The sequence below is a fragment of the Lithobates pipiens genome, unplaced genomic scaffold, assembly GCF_037356315.1.
Source record: "Lithobates pipiens isolate NorthernLeopardFrog02 unplaced genomic scaffold, aLitPip1_a1.2 Scaffold_30, whole genome shotgun sequence".
In the NCBI taxonomy this organism is placed as follows: Eukaryota; Metazoa; Chordata; class Amphibia; order Anura; family Ranidae; genus Lithobates; species Lithobates pipiens.
The window spans coordinates 25,201,545-25,227,654 of NW_027507791.1; positions in this window are offsets into that span (position 1 = coordinate 25,201,545).

Below are 26,110 nucleotides of genomic sequence, written 5' to 3' on the forward strand. Positions count from 1 at the left end.
AAAAAAAAAATTTTTAAGGGCAAAGAGCCCGTGCTGTTACGAGATACACAGAGTGGGATGGTGAAAGTATCCTAAAACAAAAAAAATAAAAATAAATAAATAAAAAAGTGACAAAGTAAAGTAACATGCATGAGGAAGATGGATAAAAGACTTGTTATCCATGGAAGACCATATAGTAATGAATGTGTGAGCCGTGTACAGAAAGTAAAGAGTGCACCAATACCTGTATTCAGGAAGATGTATAGGAGAAAAGACAGGAAGAAGCCCTGACTACGTGTGGACCCAAATACAGGCAGCCTCGAATGCCAGCCACTTCCCAAGGAAATACCTGCAAGTGCATCACCAGGGATAGCCCACCAACGCCACGACGCATGGCGGAAAAAACAGGGAGGACGGGGACGCAGCCGGACTAACCAAGTCACCGGCCGACTAGCTACACATCCCCCAATCCGCCCGCAGATGTAGGCTCCACGTGCAGGGACGCATCGGCGTCAGACTGACGTCGCGCGTTCAGCGTGGGACCGTGACGTCGACGCGCTGTGCGGAATCTCCACCCCCCCAGGCATAGGATGACGCGGGGGCAGGGGGAGGTCCGCAGAGTGCGACGCAACTCCCGGAAGTGAGGACAAAGCCGGGCGGCGCGGCAACCCAATCATACCACACACCAACAGTGTAAATAGACCGAGACCCCATGTCCACAAAGGGACTTAATTATGTAAAAATAATTATATAAAGTATAAATTATGGAGATTTTGAGAGGTTGCTTAAGATAAAATAATATAATTGGATAATAAAAAAAAAAAAAAAAAAGGGAGGCTAAACCAAAGGTCAATAGATTGCAAAAATATAATAAAGGTAAGCGAACAAAACATAACTAAATAATTCCTGATTAGTTAAATGGCAAAAAATAAAGGGTTTTTAGGGACTTTAACGAAATCATGTCCTGGTAAAGGTCATTTACTTCTATCCCTAGGGACTTTGAGTGAAACCATGACCTGGTAAGGTCATGCGTTTCCATCCCAATTCATTGAGAAAGAGAAAAGCAAGGGGGCGGGACTTCATATAGAGTAAAAAGTAATTGTAAAATTAGTTGGTAAATGTATAAACTTAATTGATTATAACAGTAATACATAATAAAAAGCAGATACAAGAATGTAACATGAATAATAAAAAAAAAAAAAAAAATTCATGTTATATTCTTGTATCTGCTTTTTATTATGTATTACTGTTATAATCAATTAAGTTTATACATTTACCAACTAATTTTACAATTACGTTTTACTCTATATGAAGTCCCGCCCCCTTGCTTTTCTCTTTCACATATCTGACTCCCCTCTGCTAACACTAGCCCTCTCCCCTCCCAAATTACCCCCCCTAGCACATATCTAATTCCCCCATCCCCCCTGCTAGCACAAGCCCTCACCCCTCCTAAAGCACATATCTGACAGCCCCATCCTCCTGCTAGACCCAGCCCTCTGAAAGCACGGTCCCCCCCAGCACATATCCACCCCCGCTAGTAGAAGTGCTCTCCTCTTCCAAAGCATCCACTAGCACATATCTTCTTACCCCCCCTCCCCCAAATCAAAGAGATACCGGCTGTCACAGAGGGGATCCCCACACTAGCGCCCTCCTGTCAGGAAAGTTAGTGGAGGCAAGTGCCAGAACTTGTTACAGCACTGAGCTCCAGGACTCAGCCTGGATTAATGGGACGCTGGTATTTTGGTCAAAACTCAGAAAAGACTCAGATATAGATTTGTATTAGAAGGGGGCAGAGGTTTTGTGTTGGGGGGAGGGTTGTACTAGGAGTGGGAGGATTTGTAATGGAACTGGGGAGAGTACTTGTGTAGAAGGGGCTAGGGGGGAAAGAGGATTTGTGCTGGAGAAAATGAGGGGAAAGGATTTGTTTCAGCATAGGGAGCATGTTGTGCTGGAAGGGGGGATTTGGGGGAGAGGTTTTGTACCGGGAGGGGGATTAATTCTTGGGGTGATTTGGGTGGTGAGGTATTTGTATTGGGATAAGGTGTTCTGCTGGTAGGGGGATTTAGGGGGGTTGAAGAAGATTTGTGCTGGGAAGGGGGATTTTTGGGGGAATTGGTTTGTGTTAGAAGTTGGATTTTGGGAGGAGGGGAGTAGGAAGATTTGTGAGAGATTTGGGGGGGGGGGGATCTCTACTGGAATAGGGAACTGTGCTGGGAGGCAGGATTTAGTGTGTTGAAGAGGATTTATTCTGAGATGGGTATTGAGGGGAAGGAGGGTTTGTTCTGGTTGGGGAAGAGTATTAGTAGGGGAGATTGTGCTTTTTTTTTGTACTCATGACTCCTACTATGCATTACACACTCCTGCCCCCTGCATTCTGTACATTAAATATTCCTGACCCCTGCATTCTTTACATTAAATATTCCTGACCCCTGCATTCCGTGCATAACACAATTTGGCCACACCCACTGTTGGCCATGGCGCACTATGCGCTCTGCATTACTACTCTCCTTGGCTCACCCAAAAGTGTCCCAGGTCTTTAACAATCTTATAGTGCTGTCCCCCCTCTACATTGTAAAGCGCTGAGTAAACTATTGCCGTTATAAAAATCGTGTATAATTATAATAACAATAATACTAGTGTATACTCCAAAAAAAAACACTTAAATGTTTGGGTTTGGCTTGAAGAAAGGGTGGTAACCCTAGGGAGTAAGGAGGCTCATATGAAAAAGAGAGGTGAGGATTCTGATGTGGAAAGGGGGGTAAGGGCTCTTTGTGGAAGGAGAAAAGGGTAAGGACTCTGATGTGAAAGAAGGGGGCTGAGGACTCTCATGTGAGAGAAGGGGGCTGAGAAAAGTGAGTGTAAGGGGGCTGAGGAAAGCAAGTGTAATGGGGCTGAGGACTCTGATGTGAAAGAAGGGGGCTGAGGAAAGTCAGCGTTAGGGGGTTGAGGACACCGATGTGAAAGAAGGGGGCTGAGGGAAATGAGATTAAGGGGGCTGAGGACTCTGATGTGAAAGAAGGGGGCTGAGGAAAGTGAGTGTAAGGGGGCTGAGGAAAGTGAGTGTAAGGGAGCTGAGGACTCTGATGTGAAAGAAGGGGGCTGAGAGAAGTGAGAGTAAGGGGGCTGAGGACTTTGATGTGAAAGAAGGGGGCTGAGGATGACAATGTGAAAGAAGGGGGCTGAGGAAAGTGAGTGTAAGGGGGCTGAGGACTCTGATGTGAAAGAAGGGGGCTGAGAGAAGTGAGAGTAACGACTCTGAAACGTTGGGCTTCTGATGTGAAAAGGGACCCTATTTTAGACTGGGGTGCCTTGAGATTTTGCATACTATCAAAGGTATGAAGGAAGTGAGAGTAAGGGGGATGAGGACTCTGATGTGAAAGAAGGAGGCTGAGGGAAATGAGAGTAAGGGGGCTGAGGACTCTGATGTGAAAGAAGGGGGCTGAGGAAAGTGAGTGTAAGGGGGCTGAGGAAAGTGAGTGTAAGGGGTCTGAGGACTCCGATGTAAAAGAAGGGGGCTGAGTACTCTGATGTGAAACAAGGGGGATGAGAAAAGTGAGTGTAAGGGGGCTTAGGACTCTGATGTGAAAGAAGGGGGCTGAGGGAAATGAGATTAAGGGGGCTGAGGAATCTGATGTGAAAAAAGGGGGCTGAGGACACTGATGTGAAAGAAAGGGGCTGAGGAAAGTGAGTGTAAGGGGGCTGAGGACTCTGATGTGAAAGAAAGGGCTGAAGGAAGTGAGAGTAAGGAGGCTGAGGACATTGATGTGAAAAAAGGGGGCTGAGGACTCCGATGTGAAAGAAGGGGGCTGAGGAAAGTGAGTGTAAGGGGGCTGAGGACACTGATGTGAAAGAAGGGGGCTGAGGAAAGTGTGTGTAAGGGGGCTGAGGACTCCAATGTGAAAGAAGGGGGCTGAGGAAAGTGAGCGTAAGGGGGCTGAGGACTCCGATGTGAAAGAAGGGGGCTGAGGGAAATGAGATTAAGGGGGCTGAGGACTCTGATGTGAAAGAAGAGGGCTGAGGAAAGTGAGTGTAAGGGGGCTGAGGACTCTGATGTGAAAGAAGGGGGCTGAGGACTCTGATGTGAAAGAATGGGGCTGAGGAAAGTGAGTGTAAGGGGGCTGAGGACTCTGGTGTGAAAGAAGGGGGCTGAGAGAAGTGAGAGTAAGGGGGCTGAGGACTTTGATGTGAAAGAAGGGGGCTGAGGATGCCAATGTGAAAGAAGGGGGCTGAGGAAAGTGAGTGTGAGGGGGCTGAGGACTCTGATGTGAAAGAAGGGGGCTGAGAGAAGTGAGAGTAACAACTCTGAAACGTTGGGCTTCTGATGTGAAAAGGGACCCTATTTTAGACTGGGGTGCCTTGAGATTTTGCATACTATCAAAGGTATGCAAAATGTAATGTAAGGGGGCTGAGGACTCCAATGTGAAAGAAGGGGGCTGAGGAAAATGAGATTAAGGGGGCTGAGGACTCTGATGTGAAAGAAGGGGGCTGAGGAAAGTGAGAGTAAGGGGGCTGAGGAAAGTGAGTGTAAGGGGGCTGAGGACTCTGATGTGAAAAAAGGGGGCTGAGGACTCTGATGTGAAAGAATGGGGCTGAGGAAAGTGAGTGTAAGGGGGCTGAGGACTCCGACGTGAAAGAAGGGGGCTGAGGGAAATGAGATTAAGGGGGCTGAGGATTCTGATGTTAAAGAAGGGAGCTGAGGAAAGTGAGTGTAAGGGGGCTGAGGACTCAGATGTGAAAGAAGGGGGCTGAGGAAAGTCAGCGTTAGGGGGTTGAGGACACCGATGTGAAAGAAGGGGGCTGAGGGAAATGAGATTAAGGGGGCTGAGGACTCTGATGTGAAAGAAGGGGGCTGAGGAAAGTGAGTGTAAGGGGGCTGAGGAAAGTGAGTGTAAGGGAGCTGAGGACTCTGATGTGAAAGAAGGGGGCTGAGAGAAGTGAGAGTAAGGGGGCTGAGGACTTTGATGTGAAAGAAGGGGGCTGAGGATGACAATGTGAAACAAGGGGGCTGAGGAAAGTGAATGTAAGGGGGCTGAGGACTCTGATGTGAAAGAAGGGGGCTGAGAGAAGTGAGAGTAACGACTCTGAAACGTTGGGCTTCTGATGTGAAAAGGGACCCTATTTTAGACTGGGGTGCCTTGAGATTTTGCATACTATCAAAGGTATGCAAAATGTAATGTAAGGGGGATGAGGACTCCAATGTGAAAGAAGGGGGCTGAGGAAAATGAGATTAAGGGGGCTGAGGACTCTGATGTGAAAGAAGGGGGCTGAGGAAAGGGAGTGTAAGGGGGCTGAGGACTCTGATGTGAAAAAAGGGGGCTGAGGACTCTGATGTGAAAGAATGGGGCTGAGGAAAGTGAGTGTAAGGGGGCTGAGGACTCCGATGTGAAAGAAGGGGGCTGAGGAAAGTCAGCGTTAGGGGGCTGAGGACACCGATGTGAAAGAAGGGGGCTGAGGGAAATGAGATTAAGGGGGCTGAGGACTCTGATGTGAAAGAAGGGGGCTGAGGAAAGTGAGTGTAAGGGGGCTGAGGAAAGTGAGTGTAAGGGAGCTGAGGACTCTGATGTGAAAGCAGGGGGCTGAGGAAAGTGAGTGCAAGGGAGCTGAGGACTCTGATGTGAAAGAAGGGGGCTGAGGAAAGTGAGTGTAAGGGGGCTGAGGAAAGTGAGTGTAAGGGGGCTGAGGACTCAGATGTGAAAGAAGGGGGCTGAGGAAAGTGAGATTAAGGGGGCTGAGGACTCCGATGTGAAAGAAGGGGGCTGAGGGAAATGAGATTAAGGGGGCTGAAGACTCTGATGTGAAAGAAAGGGGCTGAGAGAAGTGAGAGTAACGACTCTGAAACGTTGGGCTTCTGATGTGAAAAGGGGCCCTATTTTAGACTGGGGTGCCTTGAGATTTTGCATACTATCAAAGGTATGCAAAATGTAATGTAAGGGGGATGAGGACTCCAATGTGAAAGAAGGGGGCTGAGGAAAGTCAGCGTTAGGGGGCTGAGGACACCGATGTGAAAGAAGGGGGCTGAGGGAAATGAGATTAAGGGGGCTGAGGACTCTGATGTGAAAAAAGGGGGCTGAGGACTCTGATGTGAAAGAATGGGGCTGAGGAAAGTGAGTGTAAGGGGGCTGAGGACTCCGATGTGAAAGAAGGGGGCTGAGGAAAGTCAGCGTTAGGGGGCTGAGGACACCGATGTGAAAGAAGGGGGCTGAGGAAAATGAGATTAAGGGGGCTGAGGACTCTGATGTGAAAGAAGGGGGCTGAGGAAAGTGAGTGTAAGGGGGCTGAGGAAAGTGAGTGTAAGGGGGCTGAGGAAAGTGAGTGTAAGGGAGCTGAGGACTCTGATGTGAAAGCAGGGGGCTGAGGAAAGTGAGTGTAAGGGAGCTGAGGACTCTGATGTGAAAGAAGGGGGCTGAGGAAAGTGAGTGTAAGGGGGCTGAGGAAAGTGAGTGTAAGGGGGCTGAGGAAAGTGAGTGTAAGGGAGCTGAGGACTCTGATGTGAAAGCAGGGGGCTGAGGAAAGTGAGTGTAAGGGAGCTGAGGACTCTGATGTGAAAGAAGGGGGCTGAGGAAAGTGAGTGTAAGGGGGCTGAGGAAAGTGAGTGTAAGGGGGCTGAGGAAAGTGAGTGTAAGGGGGCTGAGGACTCAGATGTGAAAGAAGGGGGCTGAGGAAAGTGAGATTAAGGGGGCTGAGGACTCCGATGTGAAAGAAGGGGGCTGAGGGAAATGAGATTAAGGGGGCTGAAGACTCTGATGTGAAAGAAGGGGGCTGAGAGAAGTGAGAGTAACGACTCTGAAACGTTGGGCTTCTGATGTGAAAAGGGACCCTATTTTAGACTGGGGTGCCTTGAGATTTTGCATACTGTCAAAGGGTAAGAAACATCGCAGTAGACCAAATGTTACATTAACTATTAAATTGCTGCAGTTACGAGAGCTCTTTTCCAAAGGACAGATTCTCGTTAGGCTGATCCCATTACATGCAGAAGGTCTCAAAAAAATAACTATAAAAAGATGATAGACTCCCTTTTATAAAAGAACCTGCAGTGGGAATTCCCAGATTATCATAAAATTAAAGGGAAGGAAGCTTTTTCTTTTCCTTAAGGCTTGACCACTTTGTAGTGAGGAAGCTGTCATTTCTGATAGAAGGCAGGTAACACGAAATAAACCCAAAGAGATTACAAGCTGTCAGCTCTGCTGTGACCGCTTTTTGTTTAACGCCGTGCATGCCTGTGCATTGAGACCGCGCGCAGAGGCTGGTAGCTGCGCAAAGGTTAAACGGCGAGCCTTCCTTAAATTGCGAGCTTATGGACCCTAACTGTGCCGGGGAGAGAGAAATCTGGGCGGACTATTCCCAGTGGCTTCCAGACAATAAAACATCTGTTGGTTACATGCTTGATTTGTTGCCTCAATTCAGTTGCCTTGGATCGCCACTTGATCAGTCATGTTCATACCCAGCGGTGCCAATAGAGGCAAAGAGAAATTGATATAAATGTATGTGGGAGAGTAAAGCAGCCGGCTCCCTCGTACAGACCGCAGACAATCCTTCATGCTCAAAAACCATTCTCCTTACACCTACCGAGGAGCTCCCTTATGGCTGGAGGAATGGGAGAAGGGGAAAAAATATATAGAAATAAATACAGGTTTGACAGGAATCATACGCCATAAAAATATAGTATAATGCATTGTACATATAGAAGGAAAGAAGGGAAAGGAACATGAAATATCATCAGCTGATACATTTCTTATGGTGTGCCCATAGACTTATATTTAGCCCTTATAATAGGATTGCTTATATCTGATAATACCCCATCTCTATAGAATGCTGCCACCCACCCCATGAAAACCATAGTAATTCTTCACCGGATTTGGCAATGCTAAACTATAGTTCATCCCACAAGGAAGGAAAGAGGGAAAGAGAGGAGAGGAATAGGGAGGTGGAAGAGGGAGAGAAAGGGAGAGGGAGCAAAGGAACAGGGGTCCGGGGGGGGGGGGAAGATGGAAGGGAGAGGAGGAGAGGAAAGTGAGAACAGAGAGGGAAGAGAGAGAGACAAAGAGGAAGGGCGAAGGAAGAGAGTAGAGGGGAGAGAGAGTGAGGAAAGAAGGGGGGGATAGGGAAGTGTAAGAGGCGTGGGAGTGAAGGAAGAGGAAGAGAGGCAAAGAAATAGAGAGACAATGAGGGTAAGGAGAAGAGCAACATAGAGGGAGGGAGAAGAGAAGAAGGGGAAAGAAAGCAAAGCGGGTAAGGGGTAGATGGACGGGAGGAGAGAGAAGAGGGAGCAGAGAGGAAAGAAATAAACAGAGAGGGAAGGGGAGGGAGACGAAGTGGGAAGGAGAAGAAAGATGGAAGGGGGGGAGGTAAAAGGGAAGGGGTGGAGATAAAAAGGGAAGGGGGGGAGACAAAGAGGGAACGGGGAGAAACAGAGGGAAGGGGGAGGGACAAAGAGGGTGGGGAGAGGGAAACAAAGAGTGGGGGGGACAGAGAGGGAATGGGGGGCAAAGAGGGAACGGGGAGAGACAAAGAGGGAGAATGAAGAGACAAAGAAAGAAGGGGGAAGACAAAGAAGGAAGGAGAGACAAAGTGGGAAGGAGGAAAGACACAAAGAAGCAATGCAGAGACAAAGTGGAAAGGAGGGGGAGTCAAAGATAAAAGGGAGAGACAAAAGGGTGGGGGTAGGGAGACAAAGAAAGAAGGGGGGGACACAGAGGGGGGGGAGAGACAAGAAAGGTGGGGGAGGGAGACATCGTGTCACGTACCTTGTGGCAGAGCCTGATGTGTGGAGGGAGGCCTCTCGTACAGCCCTGGCTCAGGGACTACTGATGTTGCAACAGTGGCCGCGAGACCACAACGAAGTATGAGTGCCTGTATGATCTCTTCCCGGTGACAGAGGTGCATAGCAGGTGTGTAACCAGAGTTGGGCTGGATACCTGGAGCAGCACATGGCAGCAGGAACAGCAGACCCTCAGCTGGGAAGACAGCAGGCAGCAGACAAAAAATAAAAATAAAAGGTTGAATTGTTATATAAAAATATACTTTATTTGTAACAGTAAAATTCCTTGTTATATTTCTAATTCAATTCATATACAAATACAGGCACTACCGCGCTACATGTTTCGCTTCAAATTAGCTTCTTCAGGAGATTCTAGAGTGCCGTATAAATTGATTGCACTCTAGATTCTCCTGAAGAAGCTCATTCGAAGCAAAACATGTAGAGCGGTAGTGTCTGTATTTGTATATGAATTGAATTAGAAATATAACAAGGAATTTTTATGATAATAATCTTTTATTGCTACAAATTTATATTTTTATATGACAAGTCAACCTTTTATTTTATTTATTTTTTGCAACCTTTAATGTCCCCCAGTTTTCCTCTTTCCTTTTTATTCTGATCCCATTGCCCTCACCTCTCTTAACCACTCTACCTGTACGTTGCCCTTTAAGAGACGGGGATACCCGGGATCGTCTCACGGAGAGGAAGAACGGGTAGATGCTAATGTAAACAAGCATCTCCCCGTTCTGCCTAGTGACAGTGTCACTGATCTCTGCTCCCTGTGATCGGTAGCAGAGATCAGTCACACATGGCCATGCCTCCCCCCACAGTTAGAAACACTCCCCAGGACACACTTAACACCTACACTGCCCCCTAGTGGTTAACCCCTTCACTGCCAGTGTCATTTACACAGGAATCAGTGCATTTGTATCACACTGATTGCTGTATAAATGACAATGGTCCCAAAAATGTGTCAAAAATGTCCGATGTGTCCACCATAATGTCGCAGTCACGTCAAAAATCGATGATCTCTGCCATTACTAAATTTTTAGGGGATATTTATTATAGCAAAATGTAAAAAATAATGTGTTTTTTTTTTTTTTTTTTAAATTGTCGTTCTTTTATTTGTTTATAGCGCAAAAAATAAAAACCACAGGGGTGATCAAATACCACCAAAAGAAAGCTCTATTTGTGGGAAAAAAAGGACGTCAAATTTGTTTGGGAGCCACGTCGCGCAACCGCGCAATTGTGAGTTAAAACAACGTAGTGCCCGAATCGCAAAAAGTGCTCTGGTCAGGAAGCGGGTAAATTCTTCCAGGGCTGAAGTGATTAAAAACAAAATATTAATGTGCAATGTTCCATAAATTAACTTGGCAAAAAAAAAAAATAGAAACAAGGTAAAAGTTGTATTTTCTTTTTTTTTTCTTCTTTTATTTCCTTCTTCTTTTCTTTTTTTCACATTTTCTTTATTTAGTTTTAACCATAATAAACAAAGATAATAAACAAAGAAAATGTACCGTATATATATATATATATATATATATATATATATATATACCACTTATTTTCCTTTACATGTTACCCTTTTCTCTTGCTGTGTGTAATTTAGTCAGTAGACATAAAATATTATAGGAGGTTATTTCTTGCTACAATTGTTAATTATAATATCAGTTATACTGGCTGAAGGTCAACACAAAAAAGCATACCACCTTGGAGAAGGTAACCTGGAAGGATAAATTTAGATTATGTTAATAAAACTTGAACTTAATACACCTTCCATATGTTATGTGATCACACATCTCATGTGCACCGAGGAAATGATTGCATCTTCTGCATGACTTGATGTTGGATGGAGACTGGGACTTGTGTTCTTACTGCGGAGAGAACCTGCAGGAGCATTGCTGTGGCAAATATAATCTGTGTACAGGGTTTCACAATATAGATGGCCATAGGGCATGGCACCTGAAACATGATTAATCCCATATATATATATACCTTATATACAACCAGTGGTTAACAGATATCTATTAGTACTTGCTCAAATAATAGAAGGAAAGATACTTGTACATATATATCAGGGGTCTCCAAACCACATCCCATGGAATGAATCCAGCCCACTGCAAGATGTGAACTGCTCCTCTGATGTAAGGGGGAGGTGTTGACCCTAAAACTGCAAAAGTTTGGAGAAACCTGATATACACCAATCAGTATAACATTATGACCACTGACAGGTAAAGTGGATAACATTGAGTTTCTTTTTACAAAGGCACATGAAAGTGGGTAGGATATCTAAGCCCTTGTACACACGGGTCGGACATTCTGACAACCAAATCCGTCGGATTTTGTCCGACGGATTTTGTCCGAAACTGTTGCATACACACGGTCGGACAAAGTTGTCGGAAAATCCGACTGTACATAACGTGATGATGTTATTTCATTACGACGGGACTACGTTCAGGCTAGTAGCCAATAGCTTTGGTCTAGGAATTTGATCTGAGCATGCGTGGCACTTTGTCCGTCGGAGTAGGCTACACATGATCGGAGTATGTCCGATCGGAGAATTTTGTCGGAAAATTTTACGGACAAGTTGGAAAACTTGGTCCATTGGATACTCCGACGGAAACAGTCCGATGGAGACCACACACAGTCGGATTATCCGACAAAACGGTCCGATAGGACATATTCCGTCGGAATCTCCGACCGTGTGTACAAGGGCTTAGACAGCAAGTAAACATGTTGTCCCTGAAGTTGATGTGTTGAAAGCAGAAAAGACGGTCAAGCACAAGGATCTTAGCGACTTTGGCAATGGCCGAATTGTAATGGCTAGACGACTGGGTCAGAGCAACCCTGAAAATGCAGTTCTTGTGGGACGTTCCCGGTCTGTAGTGTTCAAGGCCTGCCAAAGGTGGTCCAAGGAAGGAAAACCTGTGAACCGGTGAAAGGGTCATGGGCAGCCAAAACTCATTGATGACCACAAGGAGCAAAGGCTGGCCTGTGTAGTCCGATCCAATAGAAGAGCTCCTGTAGCTCAAACTGCTGATAAAGTTAATGCTGATTCCGATAGAAACGTTTCAGGACATACAGAGCATCACAGTTTGTTGCATATAACCACAAAGCCACAGAACGGTCAGGGTGCCCATGCTGACCTGTGTCCAGAGCCAAAAGCGTCTAGAATGGGAGCGTGAGCATCACAACTGGACTATGGATCAATGGGGGAAGATGGCTAGGTCTGATGAATCACATTTTCTGTAACATCACGTGGATGACCAGGTGCATGTGAATCACTTTCCTTGAAAAGAGATGGAACCAGGAGACGGTATGGGAAGAAGACAAGCCAGTATGATGCTTCAGGCAATATTCTGCTGGGAAACCTTGGCTCCTGCCATTTATGTAAATGTTACTTTGGAGTCCATGCCTATAAATTCTGTTACCAATAAAGCCTTGTGGTTGTCAAATCTTTATATTCAGGCTATACTTTCAGTATGTCTACGCAAAACCCAAAACAATTATGAAATTCATCTCTCAAAACATATTATTATTATTATTATACACGATTTATATAGCACGGACAGTTTACACAGCGCTTTACAATGTATAGGGGGGACAACACAATTACAGTACAATACAGAAGGTACAGGAGGGCCCTGCTCATAGAGCTTACATTCTAAAGTGAGGGGGTGGTGGTTACAAAAGGTAATAGCTGCAGAGAATGATTTGATGGGGGTGGCTCGGGGACAGTTGTTAGGTGGGTGTGGGATAGACTTCCCTGAATAAATGAGTTTTCAGGGAACACCTAGAGGTGGACAGGGCAGGGGCTGATCAGACAGACTGGGGCAGGGAGTTCCAGAGGATGGGAGAGGCTCTGGAGAAGTCTTGAAGTCGAGCATGGGAGGAGGTAACAAGGGAACTAGAGAGCAGGAGGTCCTGGGAGGAGCGGAGGGGATGATTTTGGCGATATCTGCAGATGAGGTTGGTGATGTAGATGGGGGGGGGCGATGTTGTGGATGGCTTTGTATGTTATGGTTAACATTTAGAATTTTACACGGTGGGGTAGGGGAAGCCAGTGAAGGGATTGGCAGAGAGGGGCCGCAGTCACGAAACGATTAGTGAGGTGTATTATGCCGCGTACACACGGGCGGACTGTATGGCCTACTTAGTCCGTCTAAACACATTTCAGCGGACAGTCCGCTCGTGTGTGGGCTTCAGCTGACTTTTTCAGCGTGCAGTCTGGCGTACTAAGTATTTCGGATTTTTCGAAATTCTGTCCGTCGTACTTTGGTTTCCACGGACAATCCGCTTGTCAGTATGCTAGTTCGACGGACTAAGAATGGCGCATGCCCAGAAAGGATTTACACGGCGGAAGGGTGCTTTGCTGTGTATTGGACTTCCTATTTCTAGTCCCGTCGTACGTGCTGTACACGTCATCGCACAAGCTTTTGACGGACTGTTTGGGTATCCGTGTGTGGTCAAGTCCGTTCAGTCGAAAGTATGACGGACTGTCCGTCGGATTGTACGAAGGACTAAGTACGCCATACAGTCCGCCCGTGTGTACGCGGCATTAGTCTAGCAGCAGCATTCATAATTCGATCGTGTGTGGGCTCCAGCAGACTTTTTTTTTTCCCCAAAAGTCAGACGGACCTAGAAATAAAACATGTTTTAAATCTATCCGACAGATTTAAGTCCGACGGACTAAAAATCGAGAAAACCGTTTGTCTGTGTGCGAGACCGATGGACCAAATATGTCCCATTTACGTCATCACGTTCAAAACGAATGGACTTTCGAATGGACTTAGTCCAGTCATGTGTGGCCAAGACTATTTCCTTCAGAAAGTTCATCAGACCTCCGCCGAAAGTCCGTTGGGAAGACCGTCGGACCTAGTTCGTCAAAGTTTGGTCGTGTGTACGCGGTATAAGACTCACTTAGGCGCTAAGGCCACAGGATCCGCCCCTGAGTGGCATTACAGGGGCTCACCTAACCAACCCCACCAGTAGACTGTTCCGTACCTTGCCTAACCAGTTCCTTGGGCAATGGATCCCAAAAGCTGTTTCACCTAGCACAAGTTTTGTTTCCAGAAGATGTTCCCATCATGAGGTTAAGAGAAGGAAGAGTCCACACATTGGAAACCTTTTAACTCTTTACTGGAACATAGTTGACTTACATATTTACACTCTCTTCAGTCATCCCATTGGTGATAGAGTGATCTTTAGGTTTCAAACAGAGTAACAGAGATTAGAGCCAAGTTGAAGAACAGCCAATACCCTTAAGAGTTTTCCAGAGTCCTATATCCCATGCTAAAATAAAGGTTGTGAGTTGTCCTATAAATCCTGCACCTTTCCATTCTTGCTTCCCCCCTAAGCCCTTGTACACACGGTCGGAGATTCCGTCGGAATGTTTCCTATCGGACCGTTTTGTCGGATATTCCGACTGTGTGTGGTCTGCATCGGACTGTTTCCGTCGGAATATCCAACGGACCAACTTTTCCAACTTGCCGGTAAAATTTTCCGACAAAATGCTCCGATCGGACATACTCCGATCATGTGTAGCCTACTCCGACGGACAAAGTACCACGCATGCTCAGATCAAATTCCTAGACCAAAGCTATTGGCTACTAGCCTGAACGTAGTCCCGTCGTAACGAAATAACGTCATCGCGTTATGTACAATCGGAGTTTCTGACAACTTAGTCCGACCGTGTGTGTGTGCAACATCACTTCCGGACCTCTTCCGGAATTAATCCGTCGGAATAACTCAGATGGATTTGGTTGTCGGAATCTCCGACCGTGTGTACAAGGGCTAAGAGGGAGCTCCCAGAAGCTTGATCCTCAAAGCTTACATCTCTGCATGGCTTGGACCTTGCACTGATTTTCATGATACCCCCCCCCCCAGATGGAGCCCCACCCGACTATTTATACAGTGCCTTCTACCCAAATGCCTGGCCCTGACAAAGGGCAAGACTGGCACTCCTTTAATATCTATGGCAGGGTTTCTCTACCTTTTTAAATGAAGGCACCCTTTAAAATTCTGCACATTATCGAGGCACCCCATTCTAAAATGTAAAAAACTAATAGCTTTACATATCACAGCAACATCCACACGCATAGGACATAGGGTTGCCACCTTTTCTTCATGCTAAACACTTTTGCAGCACAGGGCAATTTTATTTTATTTTATTTTTTTGCTGTAAACACTATAGGATTATAAAAGATCTGGCATACATTTAGATACCCCAAGGAGAGTAGTAATGTAGCGCACAAACCGTGCCTTGGCAAACAGGGGATATAGCCAAATTGCTCTTGCTGACATTATCACCCCACCCTTCAGTCAAACCTGCCCCCAAACAGCTGCCCGCAGCTCCCGGGTGGCAACAGATTTGTGTATGACTATCTCGGTTACTTGGGGAGCCACAGCCTAGTCTGAATAATGTGTCCGGGTTTCGGGTAGACTGAAACCTGGACACATGATTCAAAACCCGAACTGTCCGGATGAATCCTGGACAGGTGGCAACCCTAATAGGACACCAAACATTAGAGGCGATTTTACTCTTCCAAAATAAAATACACCTTTGCACACTGCTACAGACTAGTTTCCCAATGATTCTCTTCTCCCTCCTTTTCTCTCCATCACTCAGCTAATGTGACCCCATGAAGAAGGGCAGGGTAGGAGCAAACAAGGTGATGTCATTGATTGTTAGGATGCCGGCAGCTGGAAAATTGTAATAGTGCGCAAGGAAACGTGTGGCTTTGTATAACTAAAAGGCTGGCTTAATCCATTCACTGGCTTGTATTCATAAATTGGGCAATTTTTGGGCATTTTGCCAAGGCACCCCTGAAGAAACCTAATCTATGGTACACCTTGCTCATTGCTCTAGGAAGCTCGGACGCTATCCAGGCACCTGCACTGCCCTCTCTCCACAGCAGGGTTTCCAAACCAAACTATATAGCTACATCTAGTGGGCATTTTTGGGAACTACATTGGTCTACCTCTGTTTCCTACTTTTCACTCCTAACTTAAAGTGGTGTTTCGGCCGCAATTTTTTTTTTTTTTAAAGTCAGCAGCTACAAACACTGTAGCTGCTGACTTTTAATTTTTAATAAGGACACTTACCTGTCCAGCGAGCCCATGATATCCCCCCCCCCCCCCCGAGGCCGATCCGTCCATTAGATCGGCTGCCGGCGCTGCCATCTTAACGAAGGGAAACAGGCAGTGGAGAATTGCTGCTTCACTGCCCATTTCCTACTGCGCATGCGCAAGACGCGCAATGCTTTGTGAATGGCCTGATTGTTTTCTGGGACACACACATGTCCCAGAAGGCAACGGCGCTGCTCGCCGAAGAAGAGGAAGCGCCGCAGAATAGGAAGAGGCAGATTAGGAAGACTGCCTAGCAACAGGGGTTTCAGGTAAGTAAAAAAAAAAAATAATAAATTCAAATGTTTTATTTTTTTAAGAATATTAATGCAATTTTTTCTTTTAGGGTGGCCCTCCACTTTAAAGTTTGAATTGACAATGCAATGGAGGTTATTTATGAAAAGTAAATCCACTTTGCACTGCAAGTGCACTTGGAAGTGCAGTCGCTCTAAATCTAAGGGGTAGATCTGAAACGAGGGGGGAAGCTCTGCTGATTTTATCATCCAATCATGCGCAAGCTAAAATGCTGTTTTTTATTTTCCTTGCATGTCTCCCTCGGATCTACAGCGACTGCACTTCCAAGTGCACTTTCAGTGCAAAGTGGATTTTCCTTTAGTAAATAACCCCCAATGGCTCTACAAGCACATGTACAAACTTTATTTGATTTATTTGATTGTTTTAGTAACTATCGTGTTCAGATTTATTATAATAGGCTGGAAAATTAGCTTTTACAAAAAAACTTTTTTTAATCATTATTATTCCTATAAAAACTTTGTAGTGTCTCAAAAAAAAATGTATATCATTCTAGGCACAGCGAAAGAAAAAGACAGGTGAGTGACAGCTGTTTACAAACAAAGTCATGTGATCACCACGTCGCCGCTGATAAGGTGATCACATGATCAGGAACCGCTATAAATCATATCCCAAGCATTATTAGATGGCAGTAGCTGTCAGTGACAGAGCGGGCTCACAGCTAGCAACACACGGAGCTGCATGCCCCTAGCTGTAAAAGGGAACCTATATTAACATTCCCTTAGGCCCCTTTCACACTGGGGCGGTGCGGCCGTCGGCGGTAAAGCGCCGCTATTTTTAGCGGCGATTTACCGTCGTTTTAGCGACCGTCTGCGGGCGCCGCTGCAGTATTGCCGCGCTGTCCCGGCGGTATTGCCGCGCTGTCCTATTGATTTCAATGGGTAGGAGCGGTTTAGGAGCGGTGAATAAACGGCTCCTTCACCGCTCCAAAGACTTTTTTCACCATCCTGTTAGCGCACCGCTCCAGTGGGAAAGCCCTCCGGCTTTCACACTGGAGTGAAAGGGGCCGTTTTTTTCAGGCGCTACACAGTCGCTATTTTTAGCGCTGTAGCGCCTGAAAACCACCTCAGTGTGAAAGGGGCCTTAGTGCATACCTCTCAATGTTTTGAGGTGGGAATGAGGGGCACCTACTAGCAAACATATATAGGCATAGGACACGCCCTCGCCATGCCCCTTAAAGGGGATATAACCAAAAAAAGAGTTAATTAAATCTCAAGTGCTTTTTTTAACCACATATATTCCTTTATATTGGCTTTTTGACAAATGCAGCCATTTAGAATTTGGATGAAGAATTTAGCACTGGGAAACACTTTTTGAAAGATAAAAAGTGCATTTTATATACAACTTTGTAGGTCAGACAAAAATGAGGGACATATGAGGAGGAAAGAGGGACAGAGGGACATTGCTCCAAATCAGGGACAGTCCCTCGAAATCAGGGACAGTCCCTCGAAATCAGGGACGGTTGGGAGCTATGTGTAACACATAGGGCTGCGGAACAGTAACCAACTGGATACAGCCGTAAAGGAGTTAAAAACATAGACTGAGTGAGGCTGAGCTAAACATAGAGGATACAAGGAAATAATGAGTATAACACTAAAGCATACAGACCAGGACAAGAAACACTGAGGCCATACATTGGTAATGAGGAGATCACTAAGCGTTCACACAAATAGAGAAGCCGGCCAGAGAATACAATAGAAAATGAGAAAATAATGATATATCCGTGGATTAAAGCTGGCGGTACACCTTATAATCTAATTTTACAATCTAGGCAGCGCAAGGTTCTGCCTGATTGGATGTAGATTGAACGATTGTTAAGACAAGCCCTTTCACTGTATCGTTTTCAATCCAAATTGTAGAATCGAGGTGAATCAATTGATTGAAGAATCGAGTCACTTCATAATTATATTACATTTTGATTTAATATTTGGTTGGGACAATTGATGATTTATCGAGGAGATAGAAACCTGAAAGTTAATCCAAAAAAATGGATAGAGATCCACCTAATGACAAGGATAGTTGTGATTTTGGCTGGAACTATGAGCAATTTTATGTTTATGTGATGCTTGCTGACAATGAGAAGTTCCCCCTCTGTGGTTCATAAAAATGTAACCATTTCTATTGTTTTCCCACATAACCTGACATCTGGAGGCGCCGCACCACCTGTTTTGTGTGCGTATGGGGATGTATTTATGGTAGTTTACTTCATTGGGGTTTTTCTTTTGTATTTATTAAAATTTTTCCTCTTTTTGTGTATTTGATGAGTATAAAATTGTTTTACATTTACTTTTTTACCATTTTTTATTTTTTTGCTGTTTTTTCTTCTGAAATTGTAAGATAAGGAGGCAAATGTAGGGGAACAAGAGCAGGTCCAGAATAGTTGAATGAGCCTTTGTAATCCTCAGGAACCATTTAAAAACCACCATTAAAGTGGTTGTAAACCCTCCCCCACAACTTTGTCACATGTAAATCAGCATAAAAAAACCCTAATGAACATTGCTTGTAGATATCTCCTTACTTGCTTAGTATTGTTGTAATCCTTTTTGTTCTTTAGAAAAACTTCACTGAGCATGCCCAGATCTCCCCTGATTTACGGCACACGCTCTATGTCTTCCATCTTCCTACGGCACACAGCACTGAACTCCCGGGAGGCTGCTAATCACTCAGAGCTTCCTTCTACACACCATGTGACCATGTGACCTCACATGCAGTGTAAAGTAGGGAATGGGACAGCAGTACTGCAGACTTATCAGCTGAAGCTGATAGGACTCATACAGGCAAACACTAGGTAATCAGCACAAGTAAATACTATGAAATAAAACAAGTCAGCTATGAACAGGGAAGCAGGATTGCCATAGAAACGTTGGATTGAGAAGGAGGCTTGGTTAACTGTACAGGATGTGCTCAATGTAAGGGCGGAAATACACTCCACTGTGGACTCAGAAAACAATACTTAAGATGGGGCTGCCTAACCCCTGGAAACAAGGTTTTTAAAGTTTCTTTAACCACTTCCCGACCAGCGCACGCCAATGTACGTTGGCAGAATGGCACCGGCAGGCAAATGGGCATACCTGTCCGTTCGTGGGACCCGCGGACTCGATCGCCGCGGGCATGCCTGCGATCATCTCACGGAGCGTCCGAATGAAGAAATGCCGTTGTAAACAGCATTTCTCCATTCTGCCTAGCAACTAGTGACGCTGATCTCTGCTCCATGTGATTGGAGCAGAGATCAGTGTTCACTAAATTAAAGACCAACCCCCCCACAGTTAGTAACACACCCCTAGGAACACTTAACCCCTACACTGCCACCCACTGGTTAACCCCTTCACTGCCAGTGTCATTTACACAGGAATCACTGCATTTATATAGCAGTGATTACTGTATAAATGACAATGGTCCCAAAAATTTGTCGAAAATGTCCGATGTGTCCGCCACAATGTCGCATTCATAAAAAAAATCGCTGATCGCCGCCATTACTAGTAAAAAAATAAAATAAAAAATTATTAACAAAAATGCCATAAAACTATCCCTATTTTGTAAACGCTATAACTTTTGCGCAAAGCAATCAATAATCGCTTATTGCGATTTTTTTTTACCAAAAATATGTAGAAGAATACGTATCGGCCTAAACTGAGGGAAAAAAATGTTTTTTTAGATATTTTTGGGGGATATTTATTATAACAAAAAGTAAAAAATAATGCGTTTTTTTCAAAATTGTCGCTCTATTTTTGTTTATAGCGCAAAAAATAAAAATCGCAGAGGTGATCAAATACCACCAAAAGAAAGCTCTATTTGTGGGAAAAAAAGGACGTCAATTTTGTTTGGGAACCACGTCGCACGACCGCGCAATTGTCAGTTAAAACGACGCAGTGCCGAATCGCAAAAAGTGGTCTGGTCTTTGACCAGCAAAATGGTCCGGTCTGTAAGTGGTTAAACAGTAAGTAATATGTGATTTGGGCTGGATTACAGTGGCTATACTTTGAGAATGACTTATTATAATGGACTAAATGAAAAGAAGCATCAGAGTGGGAGAGTTTACTTCCTCTTTATCTACCTTAGGGCTCATTTAAACTTGTGGTGGGGGGGAGGGCTTTAAAAACATATGGTTGAGTCACATTTTTAGTGCCCCCTGTAAGCTGCAAAGGCAGCTGATAGGAGTGTTTAAATACTGCAGTCGTGGTGCTTTTCTTTAAGTCCTTGACAAAAATGATCAAATGGCATCCATTTAAATGATTGTAAAGCTTCAAACTCTTCTTTACTACAATAATAAACATGTCAAACGTACCTGCTCTGTGCAATGGTTTTGCACAGAGCTGCCATGATCCTCTCCCACCCCCTCATGCTCCTTGCTCCTCCTCTTCGGCGAGTGCCCACCATAGAAAGCCACTTTCTATGGGGGCACTCATGCAGGCTGGATCTCAAGCCATGCGCCTGTGTCTATGGATACAGGCAGTGTGGCTGGGCCACACCTCCTTGTCACAGAATTTGATTGACAGCAGCAGGAGCCAATGGCTCCCACTGCTATCAATCAACCCAGTGAGGAGGGAGAGAGCAGAGAGCCCTGCTGCTCTTGCGCGCAATGCTGGATTGGGATCAGGCTGGCACAGAAGGTTTTCTACCTTAATGCAGTGCCTGTCTTTCGGCAAATATCTCCTAAACCGTGTAGGTTTAGGAGATATTTCTTGGACCTACAGGTAAGCCTTAATCTAGGCTTACCTGTAGGTCAAAGTGTGTTGTAAGGGTTTACAACCACTTTAAAGAGATTGATGCTACTATAGTAATTACTCTCAGAACCTCCCTCCAGAATATCACTATCTTTGGACAAGACCAGAATATGTGGATGAAATTTCCTGGGGTACCTGCACATCTCCAACAGTTTTGAGAATTTGTTGGAAATATTTTGTACAATTTGTATTACGTATAGTAACTTCTATGTGTTATTTAAATTGTATTAATTTATCTCACAGGGATACTAGTATTTGGAGTGGAGATCTCCATATCTCCTCCCAGTTTTCATCTACTAATGTTGGAACATCTCTTGTCCAGCTTTCACATAACTTGCTTGTATCAGAAAGTGTAGTTTTTGATAAGTATCTATATAAAATTGAAATCAGCTTGTTTTTTGGTCTTTTTCCTTACCGTTTGCTCTAATTCTGTTTCTATCAATTGTGGAATCCCCTCCGGGAAATGAGCCAGTAAAGCATGGACCAACTGCATGTATCTAAAAGTGTAGTTCCCAGGTTTATTCCACCATTTTCTTATTTCGGCAAATGAAATATTTCTCCCTTTGAGTACAACTTGTGATCGTTTTTTAATTCCAAATGCCCCTGGATCTTGAATGGAATCCAAATGTAGTAGCTCTGGATTTCTCCATAGTGGTGTATTTGGGGATAAATCCCCTCTCGAATGGTCCTCTTTTTTTGCCATGGCTGTTCTCCATATAAGGTTTATTCTTCTGTAGTGGTTGGATCATACCTGCCATTACCTATTCTCTAAGCCCTTGTACACACGGTCGGAGAATCCGTCGGAATGTGTCCTATCGGACCGTGTTGTCAGATAATCCGACTGTGTGTGGTATGCATCGGACTGATTCCGTCAGAATATCCGTCGGACCCAATTTTCCAACTTGTTGGAAATATTTCCCGACCAACTGGTCCGATAGGACATACTCCGATCATGTGTAGAGAATTTTTATCGGACCAAGTTCCACGCATGCTCAGATCTAATTCCTACATCAAAGCTATTGGCTACTAGCCTGAACGTAGTCCCATCGTAACGAAATTACGTCATCACGTTCTGAATGATCGGATTTTTCGACAACTTAGTCCGACCGTGTGTATGCAACAGTTTCGGACAAAATCTGACGGACAAAATCTCAGACCGTGTGTACAGGGGCTAATATCTATGGACCTCCTTAGAATGAGATCAATACTCTCCATAAATATTTTATGAAATAGACATCAATACTCTTTAAATACAAGTAGTCACATTTATAACTATAACATCACAGCCTTAAAATATACCAGGGTATCAAATAACAGATTCCGCTACATTTATTGCATAACACTCAAAGCAGACATTAACAAGCGAGCCCTTTTTTTTTAATAGTTATTTTTCAAGCGTGGGAATAACTTTCTCAACTCAGCAAGATGTCCTATCAGACATATATGTAAGTCATTTCCAGCATAATGTGATTTTAATGAGTACAAATTACAATCAAGCAAGTACAATAGCATTAAGAAAAAATAGATAGAACCATCTATCGTGTAATAAAACCCTTTAAATATTAAAAACATTCTTAAACATATAGCTTGCTACACTATTTAACACTGCTAATATAATTGCGCTCTTTTAATTCTATATCCCCTCTTGTTTTTTTTAAATTACTGCAAGCAAACCCTAATTACTTTTATTGCTTTTATTTAAAAGTTGATCCTATTAATTATTAATTTGAAAAATATATGTATGTACGCTGAATAGAGCGTGTAAAAATAGCTTTCAAGTAAGCGTTAAATGGTTCATTAAACAACTCATTTTGGATCGTAGAAGAGAGAATTTAGAAAGTTGTAACTCACCAGATGTTGTGGAACTAAATTTCACAGCAGCTTATGGTGGGAGATAACTTCCCATAAATGTATGGAGGTGGTAGTATCACAGGGGGAGATTTACTAAAACTGGTGAACACAGAATCTGGTGCAGTTGTGCATAGCAAGCAATCAGCTTCTACCTTCAGCTTATTTAATTAAACTATGACAATAAAACCTGGAAGCAAATAGGTTATTATGCACAGCTGCACTAGAAACGGTGTGCACTAGTTTTAGTAATTCCCCCCTATAGTGTTGTTGAAGACCAGTGATGGTGAACCTTGTCACCCTAGATGTTTTGGAACTACGTTTCCCATGATGCTCAACTACACTGCATGAGCATCATGGGAAATGTAGTTCCAAAACATCTGGGGGGGGCCAAGGTTCCCTATCCTTGCCCTAGACCTATGTCTTCTACAATAAAAATATAATCCAGGCTTATTGAACGTATATATATGTGGTACTATCATATATTAATACCAGGCAACCCCATTTCTCTATTCTGAAGTCAGCATTTTGCAATTTCTGTTCAGTAGGGTCACCCTTTAAAAATTAGAAAAATCCAAAGGCACCCCAGTCTAAAATTAAAAAAGCTTAAAGAGGAAGTAAACCCTGGTGAGTTTACTTCCTTTTTCATTCCCTGCAAAGGTAAAGCATAATGGACTACTATGCATCGCATAATAGTCCATTATGTGTCACTTACCTGACACAGGAGCCAGCGATGTCACCGCTGTCCCCTGTAGTCCGGCGCATCCATCTTCTCGGTGGGTCTCGCTGCTCCGCTGCTGTCATTCAGCGAAGCCGCAATGATGTCACTCCCACGCATGTGCACGGGAGCCGCCACGCGCGGCATATTCGCCGTTGACGGTGCCGCGCTCAGTGCGCCTGCGCGCCGCTGTCTACGGCGCATGCGCCGTAGAAAGCGGTGCCTGTCTTTCAGCAAATATCTCCTAAACCGTGTAGGTTTAGGAGATATTTCTTGGACCTACAGGTAAGCCTTAATCTAGACTTACCTGTAGGTCAAAGTGTGTTGTAAGGGTTTACAACCACTTTAAATGTTGCATATGGATGGGAAACTTGAGCCCTAGGATGATACACACAACCACCTTAATGAAATTAACTTCACATCAGAGGTTCTTCAATCACATCAGAGTCCCCCTTTTACATCAGAGGTCCCACTTCACATCAGAGTACCTCCATCATGTCAGAGGTCTCCCTATAGGTCTCCCTATATGCCTACTTGTCAGAGTACCCCCTATGACCTCAAAGGTCCTCCCATCACAGAGTAAGAAGAACCCCCCATACATGAGAGCCCACCATCACATAAGAGTACCCTAATGACAGAGTTCCCCCTGGATCAAAGAGTCCTCTCACTCATCTCTGATCCAGGGCAAACTGTGTCTCATGCTCCTAGGCAGAACCCAAATGGCACCCAAGGATGCCGCGGCATCCTAGTTGAGAAATTCAACTTTAAATATCCAAAGTTTGGAATTTCCAGAAGATGTTCAGATCTCTTAACCATACACTGATCGGATGAAGAACAGATTGGAGCAAGATACTCTTTAACCCCCCTGGCGGTATTCCCGAGTCTGGCTCGGGGTGGAATTTTCATACCAAAAGCGGTAACCCCGAGCCAGACTCGGGACCGCATCGCTGGATCCAGGAGGAGGTTTACTTACCTTGTCCCTCGGATCCAGCGTTGTCTCCCTGCTGTACGAGCGAGCCGTGCCTCGCTCGATGCATCACATCGCCGATCTCCGTGCCCTGCGAGCGTTGCGACGCACGGGGACGGAGATCGGCGCCAAATTCAAAAAGTGAAACAAACAGTAAACATACAGTATAATGTAATCTTGCAGATTACATTGCTGTATGTAAATATTTCACATCCCCGTTGTCCCTAGTGGTCTGCCCAGTGTCCTGCATGCAGTTTTATATAATAAAAACTGTTCTTTATGCCTGGAAACTGGAGATTGTCCATAGCAACCAAAACTGTCCCTTTACATCAAAAATGGTTTTAGACCAGCTAGAAAACAGCGATAATTAATTGGAATCACTTGCAGAATTGAGCGATAGTGATTTGTGGGGAGATCCGTCATCAAATACTAAAAAGTAATGACAGTGACAATTCTGCAACTGAGCAAATTTCAGTGTTTTTGATTTGATTACATTATTGAATAATTTTTATTATTGTTATATTATTATTTGGTATAATTATTTATAGTTATTTATTATATTATAATTTATGATTTCATTTTTCAAACTTTATCATACCCGGGATGTCTGCTAGACTCTGGTTTGGACAGATTTAAGTGAGTTATTCCTAAGAATTACAGGACTACAATATAAAACGCCAAATTTTCATGCAAAATAATTGTACCGCTTTTAGCACCTAAAATCCGAAATAATCGTACCGCCAGGGAGGTTAAGTCTCTCTTGCTTGTTGTCATGTAACAAACTATACCTTTCACACATCTTTATATTCTTATTTATTTAGGTTCATATACAGGGGCTTTTATAGGTATTTTATATGCCAAGCCCAATTTTCTTCTATGACCCAAAGGTCCGCATGTGCCACATACAACCTGCCATATAAGTGACCAGATGTACGTGGCTGCACTCTTGTAAACACTATTGCTTTTGTACATTGGTGTTTATTCGCACATGTGGGCCTGACATACTTCCCAACTTAAACGTTCATATTTGGAAAATACATTGTATGCCCATGCCTGGGAAATTGTAAATTTTTAAAAGCATCAATGTTTAAAAGAACAGAGCCAATCATTTGTATGGCAGGATGTATGCAACACGTGTGGCTCCCCAGGCACTGGGAAACTATGCTGGGTATAAATTATCCCTATAAATAGCATGCATGCACCCAACTGCGTGAGCTCCACCCCTCCATCCCTAACCTCCCCCCGTCTCGCTCCCACCACACAATTGTTTAAAAAAAATGTCTAACACATTTTACTTACTTGAGTCTGCAATTGTGTGACCTATGGTGGCACCGCCTCAGGTAGGGGAGAAAGGTGATCCATCACTGCAATATAGGCTCACTAGCAAGTCTTGTTGCTGCACCTCATTTTGTGAAATAATGATGTCATCATTTGAGATCTTTAGGACGGTGTGAGGACCCCACTACTGCACTCTTCTTACAGCCAATGGGAAATGTTGTGGGTACTCAATGAAAGATCCTCTCATACTACAGACAAGAAGAAAGAAGACTCAGGGGGAAAAAAATAGTTCAGCATTTTGTTTATTCATGTTTTTTTTATTTAATTGCAGCAGTCATCGGGGTGGGGGTTGGGTGAGTAAAGTCTAGTTGGGGGAGGGTTACCCAGAGATCAGCTATTAA